The sequence below is a fragment of the Barbus barbus genome (genome assembly GCF_936440315.1).
Source record: "Barbus barbus genome assembly, chromosome: 47".
NCBI lineage: Eukaryota > Metazoa > Chordata > Actinopteri > Cypriniformes > Cyprinidae > Barbus > Barbus barbus.
The window spans coordinates 22,408,220-22,421,513 of record NC_136725.1 but is presented as its reverse complement, the minus strand read 5'-3'; the positions used below and the strand labels follow the sequence as shown (position 1 = coordinate 22,421,513).

The 13,294-nt window shown below is 40.8% G+C and overlaps 1 protein-coding gene across 1 annotated transcript in view; it reads left to right on the top strand.

The window, feature by feature from the left end:
• The window catches only part of LOC306865751 (ras-specific guanine nucleotide-releasing factor 2-like), a 61,854-nt gene that overhangs the window by 14,843 nt on the left and 33,717 nt on the right, over positions 1-13,294 (top strand). The window lies entirely within an intron of this gene.

Sequence of the window (13,294 nt, the reverse complement as noted above, 5' to 3'; positions counted from 1 at the left end):
TGACTCTTCTGTAGTTACATCGTGTACTAAGACTGATGGAAAATGAAAAGTTGTGATTTTCTAGGCCGATATGGCTAGGAACTATACTCTCATTCCGGCGTAATAATCAAGGAACTTTGCTGCCGTAATATGAGTGCAGCAGGCGCAGTGATATTACGCAGCGCCTGAAAGTAGTCCCCAGCTATATCATAGCCATAGAATATATACATAGATGCCATATTGTAGCAGTAAACTTGACGTCATTCACCATAGTAGTCACTGAATATTCGAAAGATGCCACAATAATTTACAGAATGGCTCAACGGCTCTGTGCGAACCTACAGTATGGTGAATGATGTCACAAATATCGTTCCAAGATGGCGGCCGCATCTACGTGCCTGGAGCGGTGGAATAGGACTTCTATATATGTCTATGTATCATAACTAGTTACCTAGCTCTAGCTGGGGACTACTTTCAGGTGCTGCGTAATATCACTGCGCCTGCTGCACTCATATTACGGCAGCAAAGTTTCTTGATTATTACGCCGGAATGAGAGTATAGTTCCTAGCCATATATGCCTAGAAAATCACAACTTTTCATTTTCTGTCAGTCTTAGTACACGATGTAACTACAGAAGAGTCAAAAGTTTTAAATAGGAATAATATCGAAACTCTTTAGTCATTTTATAGCTGAAACTAAGAAATAAAATTAACAAAGTATACAGACATTTAAAAAAAACTGACAAAAATGACAAACACAAGAAAATTACTAAAACTTTTAACTTAAATTAAAGTGAAAACATAAATTAGATTTAAAACATATATATAAAACATATTATATAGAAATAAAATCTTATTAAAAATATTAACAAAATTCTATGTTTATAATCAAAAGTCAAAGATCTTGATATGAAACAATTGACCAAATTATCTGAGCTGCTATCCAGATTAATTTGTAGCACTATACTCATACTGTATGTCAAAAATGTCTAATTTATGCCTGTTTTTATTCCTCCAAATTAATTTTAGGAGAAACATCTGAGACTAAGTTAATACTTAAACTAAAGATAAATTAAGAACTTCATAGTTTTTCTTTTTTTCTGGATTGTGTTTCAAATAAAACCAGCTAAAATGTAGAAATGAGGCATGCACCACTGAAAATGCTTCTCATTGCATTGTTTTCAATTGAAAATTTTATTGGAAAAAAGTTAAGTTTTGCGTGTGGTTAATATATTAGGATCTCTGTGGGGCCCTTACTAAACTGGCTTAGCAGTATGTAGTTTTGATGGATTTGTTATGAGGTAGGAAAGCAAGTAGAATTGTATTAGATCTTTCACTCTACATCACTGGTGATGAGTTGCAGGTCAGTTTTGATGGAGGAGAAAATAATGCAGAATGCAAATGGTAAAATACAACTCACCATATACTGCAAGCATCCATAGTTAGGATAGCAAAATAAACAGGCTTATATATTTTGTAAGTAAAAAGACTTCCTATAGATTTGGTTTTGCATTGCAATTAAATACAGTATTTCACTGTATATTCATCTATAACTTGGTGCAATCTAGACAGATTAGACAGATGCAACATCTTCAAAGGCCATAAACAAAACTACATAAGGTAAAATAAAATACGACCCATGGCAATAGATCTGTTGCGGGACAGTAGATGTGATTTTGCGGGACAATGCGGGACACGTGTGAGACAGATACATTTACTACTGTTATGTTATTTAAATACTGATTTACATTACATCCGTTGTCTTGTGTGCCGGTTTATGTTTCTGCCGATGGATGCCCATTGCCCACACTCCAAGTTGCGCTTCTGGCAACATTAAATCCAGGAGAGAGTATAAGTTTTGAGCTTGCACACGTAGCCCTAATGTCTGATCGAGAGAGAGCGCGCATCTGTTTTGTGTGAGAGTGAAGAGAATCCTGCAAACAGAGACATTTGTTGCATTCTCGCATTACAAGAATGCGCTCTGGACACTTTTCATTAAAATAACGCCATAGAAACCGCCTCAAATGAACTATTAAAATGAGAAGAAAGTCGTGTCTGAAAGCTGCAACCGTTTTTTTTTTTTCAATGAAAGGAGAATATGGTGTTTTTCCGTGTGCGCTCCACCATTTCCGTCGGTGGTGCTCGAGCCCTTGATGAGGTCCGCACATCCTTTGTGCCGTCCACGCAGTCGTCATCTGCGGAAAACTCCCTGTCTACGACTGTGTGGGTTGGTTATTTTCTTAGCTAGAACATGACGACTGCGCAAATGGGGTTTTAAATGCCAGTCAGTTTTTAATGTATTTCTTATTTTGGTATTTCAGTTTCTGGGATGAAAAAAAAAACCATACAGAATACATAATTGAAATGCGGGACGCACCTTACCTCTTGCAGGAAGCGGTACAAAGCTCCCAATTTCGGGACGGTCCCACAAAATGCGGGACGGGTGGTCACCCTAGTCTGCATGGAAGTTTATATGTATGCGCGAGTGTTTTATGGATGAGTATGCGCGCGCATCGAGTTTATATGTATGTGCGAATGTTTATAGGTGTGTCTGCATGGAAGTTTATATGTATGCGCGAGTAGCTATTTATAGGTGTGTCTGCATGGAAGTTTATATGTATGCGCAAGTGTTTTATGGATGTGTATGCGCGCGCATCGAGTTTATATGTATGTGCGAATGTTTATAGGTGTGTCTGCATGGAAGTTTATATGTATGCGCGAGTAGCTATTTATAGGTGTGTCTGCATGGAAGTTTATATGTATGCGCGAGTGTTTATAGGTGTGTCTGCATGGAAGTTTATTTGTATGCGCGAGTGTTTTATGGATGTGTATGCGCGCGTCGAGTTTATATGTATGTGCGAATGTTTATAGGTGTGTCTGCATGGAAGTTTATATGTATGCGCGAGTAGCTATTTATAGGTGTGTCTGCATGGAAGTTTATATGTATGCGCGAGTAGCTATTTATAGGTGTGTCTGCATGGAAGTTTATATGTATGCGCGAGTATTTATAGGTGTGTCTGCATGGAAGTTTATTTGTATGCGCGAGTGTTTTATGGATGTGTATGCGCGCGTCGAGTTTATATGTATGTGCGAATGTTTATAGGTGTGTCTGCATGGAAGTTTATATGTATGCGCGAGTAGCTATTTATAGGTGTGTCTGCATGGAAGTTTATATGTATGCGCGAGTAGCTATTTATAGGTGTGTCTGCATGGAAGTTTATATGTATGCGCGAGTAGCTATTTATAGGTGTGTCTGCATGGAAGTTTATATGTATGCGCGAGTAGCTATTTATAGGTGTGTCTGCATGGAAGTTTATATGTATGCGCGAGTAGCTATTTATAGGTGTGTCTGCATGGAAGTTTATATGTATGCGCGAGTAGCTATTTATAGGTGTGTCTGCATGGAAGTTTATATGTATGCGCGAGTGTTTTATGGATGTGTATGCGCGCGCATCGAGTTTATATGTATGTGCGAATGTTTATAGGTGTGTCTGCATGGAAGTTTATATGTATGCGCGAGTAGCTATTTATAGGTGTGTCTGCATGGAAGTTTATATGTATGCGCGAGTAGCTATTTGTAGGTGTGTCTGCATGGAAGTTTATATGTATGCGCGAGTAGCTATTTATAGGTGTGTCTGCATGGAAGTTTATATGTATGCGCGAGTAGCTATTTGTAGGTGTGTCTGCATGGAAGTTTATATGTATGCGCGAGTAGCTATTTATAGGTGTGTCTGCATGGAAGTTTATATGTATGCGCGAGTGTTTTATGGATGTGTATGCGCGCGCATCGAGTTTATATGTATGTGCGAATGTTTATAGGTGTGTCTGCATGGAAGTTTATATGTATGCGCGAGTAGCTATTTATAGGTGTGTCTGCATGGAAGTTTATATGTATGCGCGAGTATTTATAGGTGTGTCTGCATGGAAGTTTATTTGTATGCGCGAGTGTTTTATGGATGTGTATGCGCGCGTCGAGTTTATATGTATGTGCGAATGTTTATAGGTGTGTCTGCATGGAAGTTTATATGTATGCGCGAGTAGCTATTTATAGGTGTGTCTGCATGGAAGTTTATATGTATGCGCGAGTAGCTATTTATAGGTGTGTCTGCATGGAAGTTTATATGTATGCGCGAGTGTTTTATGGATGTGTATGCGCGCGCATCGAGTTTATATGTATGTGCGAATGTTTATAGGTGTGTCTGCATGGAAGTTTATATGTATGCGCGAGTAGCTATTTATAGGTGTGTCTGCATGGAAGTTTATATGTATGCGCGAGTAGCTATTTGTAGGTGTGTCTGCATGGAAGTTTATATGTATGCGCGAGTAGCTATTTATAGGTGTGTCTGCATGGAAGTTTATATGTATGCGCGAGTAGCTATTTATAGGTGTGTCTGCATGGAAGTTTATATGTATGCGCGAGTGTTTTATGGATGTGTATGCGCGCGCGTCGAGTTTATATGTATGTGCGAATGTTTATAGGTGTGTCTGCATGGAAGTTTATATGTATGCGCGAGTAGCTATTTATAGGTGTGTCTGCATGGAAGTTTATATGTATGCGCGAGTAGCTATTTATAGGTGTGTCTGCATGGAAGTTTATATGTATGCGCGAGTATTTATAGGTGTGTCTGCATGGAAGTTTATATGTATGCGCGAGTGTTTTATGGATGTGTATGCGCGCGCATCGAGTTTATATGTATGTGCGAATGTTTATAGGTGTGTCTGCATGGAAGTTTATATGTATGCGCGAGTAGCTATTTATAGGTGTGTCTGCATGGAAGTGTATATGTATGCGCGAGTGTTTTATGGATGTGTATGCGCGCGCATCGAGTTTATATGTATGTGCGAATGTTTATAGGTGTGTCTGCATGGAAGTTTATATGTATGCGCGAGTAGCTATTTATAGGTGTGTCTGCATGGAAGTTTATATGTATGCGCGAGTATTTATAGGTGTGTCTGCATGGAAGTTTATATGTATGCGCGAGTGTTTTATGGATGTGTATGCGCGCGCATCGAGTTTATATGTATGTGCGAATGTTTATAGGTGTGTCTGCATGGAAGTTTATATGTATGCGCGAGTATTTATAGGTGTGTCTGCATGGAAGTTTATATGTATGCGCGAGTATTTATAGGTGTGTCTGCATGGAAGTTTATTTGTATGCGTGAGTGTTTTATGGATGTGTATGCGCGCGCATGGAGTTTATATGTATGTGCGAATGTTTATAGGTGTGTCTGCATGGAAGTTTATATGTATGCGCGAGTATTTATAGGTGTGTCTGCATTAGGGTGACCACCTGGCAATAGATCTGTTGCGGGACAGTAGATGTGATTTTGCGGGACAATGCGGGACACGTGTGAGACAGATACATTTACTACTGTTATGTTATTTAAATACTGATTTACATTACATCCGTTGTCTTGTGTGCCGATTTATGTTTCTGCCGATGGATGCCCATTGCCCACACTCCAAGTTGCGCTTCTGGCAACATTAAATGATGTTTTATTAACAAAGTTCGGGAGGAGCACGTCAGATACTTAGCCTAATTAAACACAAGTGGTACGCAATCAAGTCAATCAACTCACAGACATAAATACAGCTGACATACCTCCACTCATTTGACGGTCTATCAGCATCCCTCCACCACCCCTTCTCCACCAATATCACTAAGTTCTCACCATACCATGGGGGGATACTCTGGGTTCGGGCCATTCCCGAGCTCAGAGCCCTTCCCCAGGACAGCACGCCAACTACGTATTACCATACTCGCCAAATACGCATTACGTAACTCGTGCTAAATATATGTAAGTGTGAACTCGTGAAATCCAGGAGAGAGTATAAGTTTTGAGCTTGCACACGTAGCCCTAATGTCTGATCGAGAGAGAGCGCGCATCTGTTTTGTGTGAGAGTGAAGAGAATCCTGCAAACAGAGACATTTGTTGCATTCTCGCATTACAAGAATGCGCGACACTTTTCATTAAAATAACGCCATAAAAACCGCCTCAAATGAACTATTAAAATGAGAAGAAAGTCGTGTCTGAAAGCTGCAACCGTTTTTTTTTTTTCAATGAAAGGAGAATATCGTGTTTTTCCGTGTGCGCTCCACCATTTCCGTCGGTGGTGCTCGAGCCCTTGATGAGGTCCGCACATCCTTTGTGCCGTCCACGCAGTCGTCATCTGCGGAAAACTCCCTGTCTACGACTGTGTGGGTTGTTTATTTTCTTAGCTAGAACATGACGACTGCGCAAATGGGGTTTTAAATGCCAGTCAGTTTTTAATGTATTTCTTATTTTGGTATTTCAGTTTCTGGGATGAAAAAAAAAACCATACAGAATACATAATTGAAATGCGGGACGCACCTTACCTCTTGCAGGAAGCGGTACAAAGCTCCCAATTTCGGGACGGTCCCGCAAAATGCGGGACGGGTGGTCACCCTAGTCTGCATGGAAGTTTATATGTATGCGCGAGTGTTTTATGGATGTGTATGCGCGCGCATCGAGTTTATATGTATGTGCGAATGTTTATAGGTGTGTCTGCATGGAAGTTTATATGTATGCGCGAGTAGCTATTTATAGGTGTGTCTGCATGGAAGTTTATATGTATGCGCGAGTATTTATAGGTGTGTCTGCATGGAAGTTTATATGTATGCGCGAGTGTTTTATGGATGTGTATGCGCGCGCATCGAGTTTATATGTATGTGCGAATGTTTATAGGTGTGTCTGCATGGAAGTTTATATGTATGCGCGAGTGTTTTATGGATGTGTATGCGCGTGCATCGAGTTTATATGTATGTGCGAATGTTTATAGGTGTGTCTGCATGGAAGTTTATATGTATGCGCGAGTAGCTATTTATAGGTGTGTCTGCATGGAAGTTTATATGTATGCGCGAGTGTTTTATGGATGTGTATGCGCGCGCATCGAGTTTATATGTATGTGCGAATGTTTATAGGTGTGTCTGCATGGAAGTTTATATGTATGCGCGAGTATTTATAGGTGTGTCTGCATGGAAGTTTATTTGTATGCGCGAGTGTTTTATGGATGTGTATGCGCGCGCATCGAGTTTATATGTATGTGCGAATGTTTATAGGTGTGTCTGCATGGAAGTTTATATGTATGCGCGAGTGTTTTATGGATGTGTATGCGCGTGCATCGAGTTTATATGTATGTGCGAATGTTTATAGGTGTGTCTGCATGGAAGTTTATATGTATGCGCGAGTAGCTATTTATAGGTGTGTCTGCATGGAAGTTTATATGTATGCGCGAGTGTTTTATGGATGTGTATGCGCGCGCATCGAGTTTATATGTATGTGCGAATGTTTATAGGTGTGTCTGCATGGAAGTTTATATGTATGCGCGAGTATTTATAGGTGTGTCTGCATGGAAGTTTATTTGTATGCGCGAGTGTTTTATGGATGTGTATGCGCGCGCATCGAGTTTATATGTATGTGCGAATGTTTATAGGTGTGTCTGCATGGAAGTTTATATGTATGCGCGAGTGTTTTATGGATGTGTATGCGCGTGCATCGAGTTTATATGTATGTGCGAATGTTTATAGGTGTGTCTGCATGGAAGTTTATATGTATGCGCGAGTAGCTATTTATAGGTGTGTCTGCATGGAAGTTTATATGTATGCGCGAGTGTTTTATGGATGTGTATGCGCGCGCATCGAGTTTATATGTATGTGCGAATGTTTATAGGTGTGTCTGCATGGAAGTTTATATGTATGCGCGAGTATTTATAGGTGTGTCTGCATGGAAGTTTATTTGTATGCGCAAGTGTTTTATGGATGTGTATGCGCGCGCGTCGAGTTTATATGTATGTGCGAATGTTTATAGGTGTGTCTGCATGGAAGTTTATATGTATGCGAGAGTAGCTATTTATAGGTGTGTCTGCATGGAAGTTTATATGTATGTGCGAGTGTTTTATGGATGTGTATGCGCGCGCATCGAGTTTATATGTATGTGCGAATGTTTATAGGTGTGTCTGCATGGAAGTTTATATGTATGCGCGAGTAGCTATTTATAGGTGTGTCTGCATGGAAGTTTATATGTATGCGCGAGTAGCTATTTATAGGTGTGTCTGCATGGAAGTTTATATGTATGTGCGAGTAGCTATTTATAGGTGTGTCTGCATGGAAGTTTATATGTATGCGCGAGTGTTTTATGGATGTGTATGCGCGCGCATCGAGTTTATATGTATGTGCGAATGTTTATAGGTGTGTCTGCATGGAAGTTTATATGTATGCGCGAGTATTTATAGGTGTGTCTGCATGGAAGTTTATTTGTATGCGCGAGTGTTTTATGGATGTGTATGCGCGCGTCGAGTTTATATGTATGTGCGAATGTTTATAGGTGTGTCTGCATGGAAGTTTATATGTATGCGCGAGTAGCTATTTATAGGTGTGTCTGCATGGAAGTTTATATGTATGCGCGAGTAGCTATTTATAGGTGTGTCTGCATGGAAGTTTATATGTATGCGCGAGTAGCTATTTATAGGTGTGTCTGCATGGAAGTTTATATGTATGCGCGAGTGTTTTATGGATGTGTATGCGCGCGCATCGAGTTTATATGTATGTGCGAATGTTTATAGGTGTGTCTGCATGGAAGTTTATATGTATGCGGGAGTGTTTTATGGATGTGTATGCGTGCGCATCGAGTTTATATGTATGTGCGAATGTTTATAGGTGTGTCTGCATGGAAGTTTATATGTATGCGCGAGTATTTATAGGTGTGTCTGCATGGAAGTTTATATGTATGCGCGAGTGTTTTATGGATGTGTATGCGCGCGCATCGAGTTTATATGTATGTGCGAATGTTTATAGGTGTGTCTGCATGGAAGTTTATATGTATGCGCGTGTATTTATAGGTGTGTCTGCATGGAAGTTTATTTGTATGCGCGAGTGTTTTATGGATGTGTATGCGCCCGCATCGAGTTTATATGTATGTGCGAATGTTTATAGGTGTGTCTGCATGGAAGTTTATATGTATGCGCGAGTATTTATAGGTGTGTCTGCATTAGGGTGACCACATGGCAATAGATCTGTTGCGGGACAGTAGATGTGATTTTGCGGGACAATGCGGGACACGTGTGAGACAGATACATTTACTACTGTTATGTTATTTAAATACTGATTTACATTACATCCGTTGTCTTGTGTGCCGATTTATGTTTCTGCCGATGGATGCCCATTGCCCACACTCCAAGTTGCGCTTCTGGCAACATTAAATCCAGGAGAGAGTATAAGTTTTGAGCTTGCACACGTAGCCCTAATGTCTGATCGAGAGAGAGCGCGCATCTGTTTTGTGTGAGAGTGAAGAGAATCCTGCAAACAGAGACATTTGTTGCATTCTCGCATTACAAGAATGCGCTCTGGACACTTTTCATTAAAATAACGCCATAGAAACCGCCTCAAATGAACTATTAAAATGAGAAGAAAGTCGTGTCTGAAAGCTGCAACCGTTTTTTTTTTTCAATGAAAGGAGAATATCGTGTTTTTCCGTGTGCGCTCCACCATTTCCGTCGGTGGTGCTCGAGCCCTTGATGAGGTCCGCACATCCTTTGTGCCGTCCACGCAGTCGTCATCTGCGGAAAACTCCCTGTCTACGACTGTGTGGGTTGTTTATTTTCTTAGCTAGAACATGACGACTGCGCAAATGGGGTTTTAAATGCCAGTCAGTTTTTAATGTATTTCTTATTTTGGTATTTCAGTTTCTGTGATGAATAAAAAAACATACAGAATACATAATTGAAATGCGGGACGCACCTTACCTCTTGCAGGAAGCGGTACAAAGCTCCCAATTTCGGGACGGTCCCGCAAAATGCGGGACGGGTGGTCACCCTAGTCTGCATGGAAGTTTATATGTATGCGCGAGTGTTTTATGGATGTGTATGCGCGCGCATCGAGTTTATATGTATGTGCGAATGTTTATAGGTGTGTCTGCATGGAAGTTTATATGTATGCGCGAGTATTTATAGGTGTGTCTGCATGGAAGTTTATTTGTATGCGCGAGTGTTTTATGGATGTGTATGCGCGCGCATCGAGTTTATATGTATGTGCGAATGTTTATAGGTGTGTCTGCATGGAAGTTTATATGTATGCGCGAGTAGCTATTTATAGGTGTGTCTGCATGGAAGTTTATATGTATGCGCGAGTAGCTATTTATAGGTGTGTCTGCATGGAAGTTTATATGTATGCGCGAGTAGCTATTTATAGGTGTGTCTGCATGGAAGTTTATATGTATGCGCGAGTAGATATTTATAGGTGTGTCTGCATGGAAGTTTATATGTATGCGCGAGTGTTTTATGGATGTGTATGCGCGCGCATCGAGTTTATATGTATGTGCGAATGTTTATAGGTGTGTCTGCATGGAAGTTTATATGTATGCGCGAGTATTTATAGGTGTGTCTGCATGGAAGTTTATATGTATGCGCGAGTGTTTTATGGATGTGTATGCGCGCGCATCGAGTTTATATGTATGTGCGAATGTTTATAGGTGTGTCTGCATGGAAGTTTATATGTATGCGCGAGTATTTATAGGTGTGTCTGCATGGAAGTTTATTTGTATGCGCGAGTGTTTTATGGATGTGTATGCGCGCGCATCGAGTTTATATGTATGTGCGAATGTTTATAGGTGTGTCTGCATGGAAGTTTATATGTATGCGCGAGTAGCTATTTATAGGTGTGTCTGCATGGAAGTTTATATGTATGCACGAGTAGCTATTTATAGGTGTGTCTGCATGGAAGTTTATATGTATGCGCGAGTAGCTATTTATAGGTGTGTCTGCATGGAAGTTTATATGTATGCGCGAGTAGCTATTTATAGGTGTGTCTGCATGGAAGTTTATATGTATGCGTGAGTAGCTATTTATAGGTGTGTCTGCATGGAAGTTTATATGTATGCGCGAGTATTTATAGGTGTGTCTGCATGGAAGTTTATATGTATGCGCGAGTGTTTTATGGATGTGTATGCGCGCGCATCGAGTTTATATGTATGTGCGAATGTTTATAGGTGTGTCTGCATGGAAGTGTATATGTATGCGCGAGTGTTTTATGGATGTGTATGCGCTCGCATCGAGTTTATATGTATGTGCGAATGTTTATAGGTGTGTCTGCATGGAAGTTTATATGTATGCGTGAGTAGCTATTTATAGGTGTGTCTGCATGGAAGTTTATATGTATGCGCGAGTATTTATAGGTGTGTCTGCATGGAAGTTTATATGTATGCGCGAGTGTTTTATGGATGTGTATGCGCGCGCATCGAGTTTATATGTATGTGCGAATGTTTATAGGTGTGTCTGCATGGAAGTTTATATGTATGCGCGAGTATTTATAGGTGTGTCTGCATGGAAGTTTATATGTATGCGCGAGTATTTATAGGTGTGTCTGCATGGAAGTTTATTTGTATGCGTGAGTGTTTTATGGATGTGTATGCGCGCGCATGGAGTTTATATGTATGCGCGAGTGTTTTATGGATGTGTATGCGCGCGCATGGAGTTTATATGTATGTGCGAATGTTTATAGGTGTGTCTGCATGGAAGTTTATATGTATGCGCGAGTATTTATAGGTGTGTCTGCATTAGGGTGACCAGTCTGACCACCTGGCAATAGATCTGTTGCGGGACAGTAGATGTGATTTTGCGGGACACGTGTGAGACAGATACATTTACTACTGTTATGTTATTTAAATACTGATTTACATTACATCCGTTGTCTTGTGTGCCGATTTATGTTTCTGCCGATGGATGCCCATTGCCCACACTCCAAGTTGCGCTTCTGGCAACATTAAATGATGTTTTATTAACAAAGTTCGGGAGGAGCAAGTCAGATACTTAGCCTAATTAAACACAAGTGGTACGCAATCAAGTCAATCAACTCACAGACATAAATACAGCTGACATACCTCCACTCATTTGACGGTCTATCAGCATCCCTCCACCACCCCTTCTCCACCAATATCACTAAGTTCTCACCATACCATGGGGGGATACTCTGGGTTCGGGCCATTCCCGAGCTCAGAGCCCTTCCCCAGGACAGCACGCCAACTACGTATTACCATACTCGCCAAATACGCATTACGTAACTCGTGCTAAATATATGTAAGTGTGAACTCGTGAAATCCAGGAGAGAGTATAAGTTTTGAGCTTGCACACGTAGCCCTAATGTCTGATCGAGAGAGAGCGCGCATCTGTTTTGTGTGAGAGTGAAGAGAATCCTGCAAACAGAGACATTTGTTGCATTCTCGCATTACAAGAATGCGCGACACTTTTCATTAAAATAACGCCATAAAAACCGCCTCAAATGAACTATTAAAATGAGAAGAAAGTCGTGTCTGAAAGCTGCAACCGTTTTTTTTTTTTCAATGAAAGGAGAATATCGTGTTTTTCCGTGTGCGCTCCACCATTTCCGTCGGTGGTGCTCGAGCCCTTGATGAGGTCCGCACATCCTTTGTGCCGTCCACGCAGTCGTCATCTGCGGAAAACTCCCTGTCTACGACTGTGTGGGTTGTTTATTTTCTTAGCTAGAACATGACGACTGCGCAAATGGGGTTTTAAATGCCAGTCAGTTTTTAATGTATTTCTTATTTTGGTATTTCAGTTTCTGGGATGAAAAAAAAAACATACAGAATACATAATTGAAATGCGGGACGCACCTTACCTCTTGCAGGAAGCGGTACAAAGCTCCCAATTTCGGGACGGTCCCGCAAAATGCGGGACGGGTGGTCACCCTAGTCTGCATGGAAGTTTATATGTATGCGCGAGTGTTTTATGGATGTGTATGCGCGCGCATCGAGTTTATATGTATGTGCGAATGTTTATAGGTGTGTCTGCATGAAAGTTTATATGTATGCGCGAGTGTTTTATGGATGTGTATGCGCGCGCATCGAGTTTATATGTATGTGCGAATGTTTATAGGTGTGTCTGCATGAAAGTTTATATGTATGCGCGAGTAGCTATTTATAGGTGTGTCTGCATGGAAGTTTATATGTATGCGCGAGTAGCTATTTATAGGTGTGTCTGCATGGAAGTTTATATGTATGCGCGAGTAGCTATTTATAGGTGTGTCTGCATGGAAGTTTATATGTATGCGCGAGTATTTATAGGTGTGTCTGCATTAGGGTGACCACCTGGCAATAGATCTGTTGCGGGACAGTAGATGTGATTTTGCGGGACAATGCGGGACACGTGTGAGACAGATACATTTACTACTGTTATGTTATTGAAATACTGATTTACATTACATCCGTTGTCTTGTGTGCCGATTTATGTTTCTGCCGATGGATGCCCATTGCCCACTCTCCAAGTTGCGCTTCTGGCAACATTA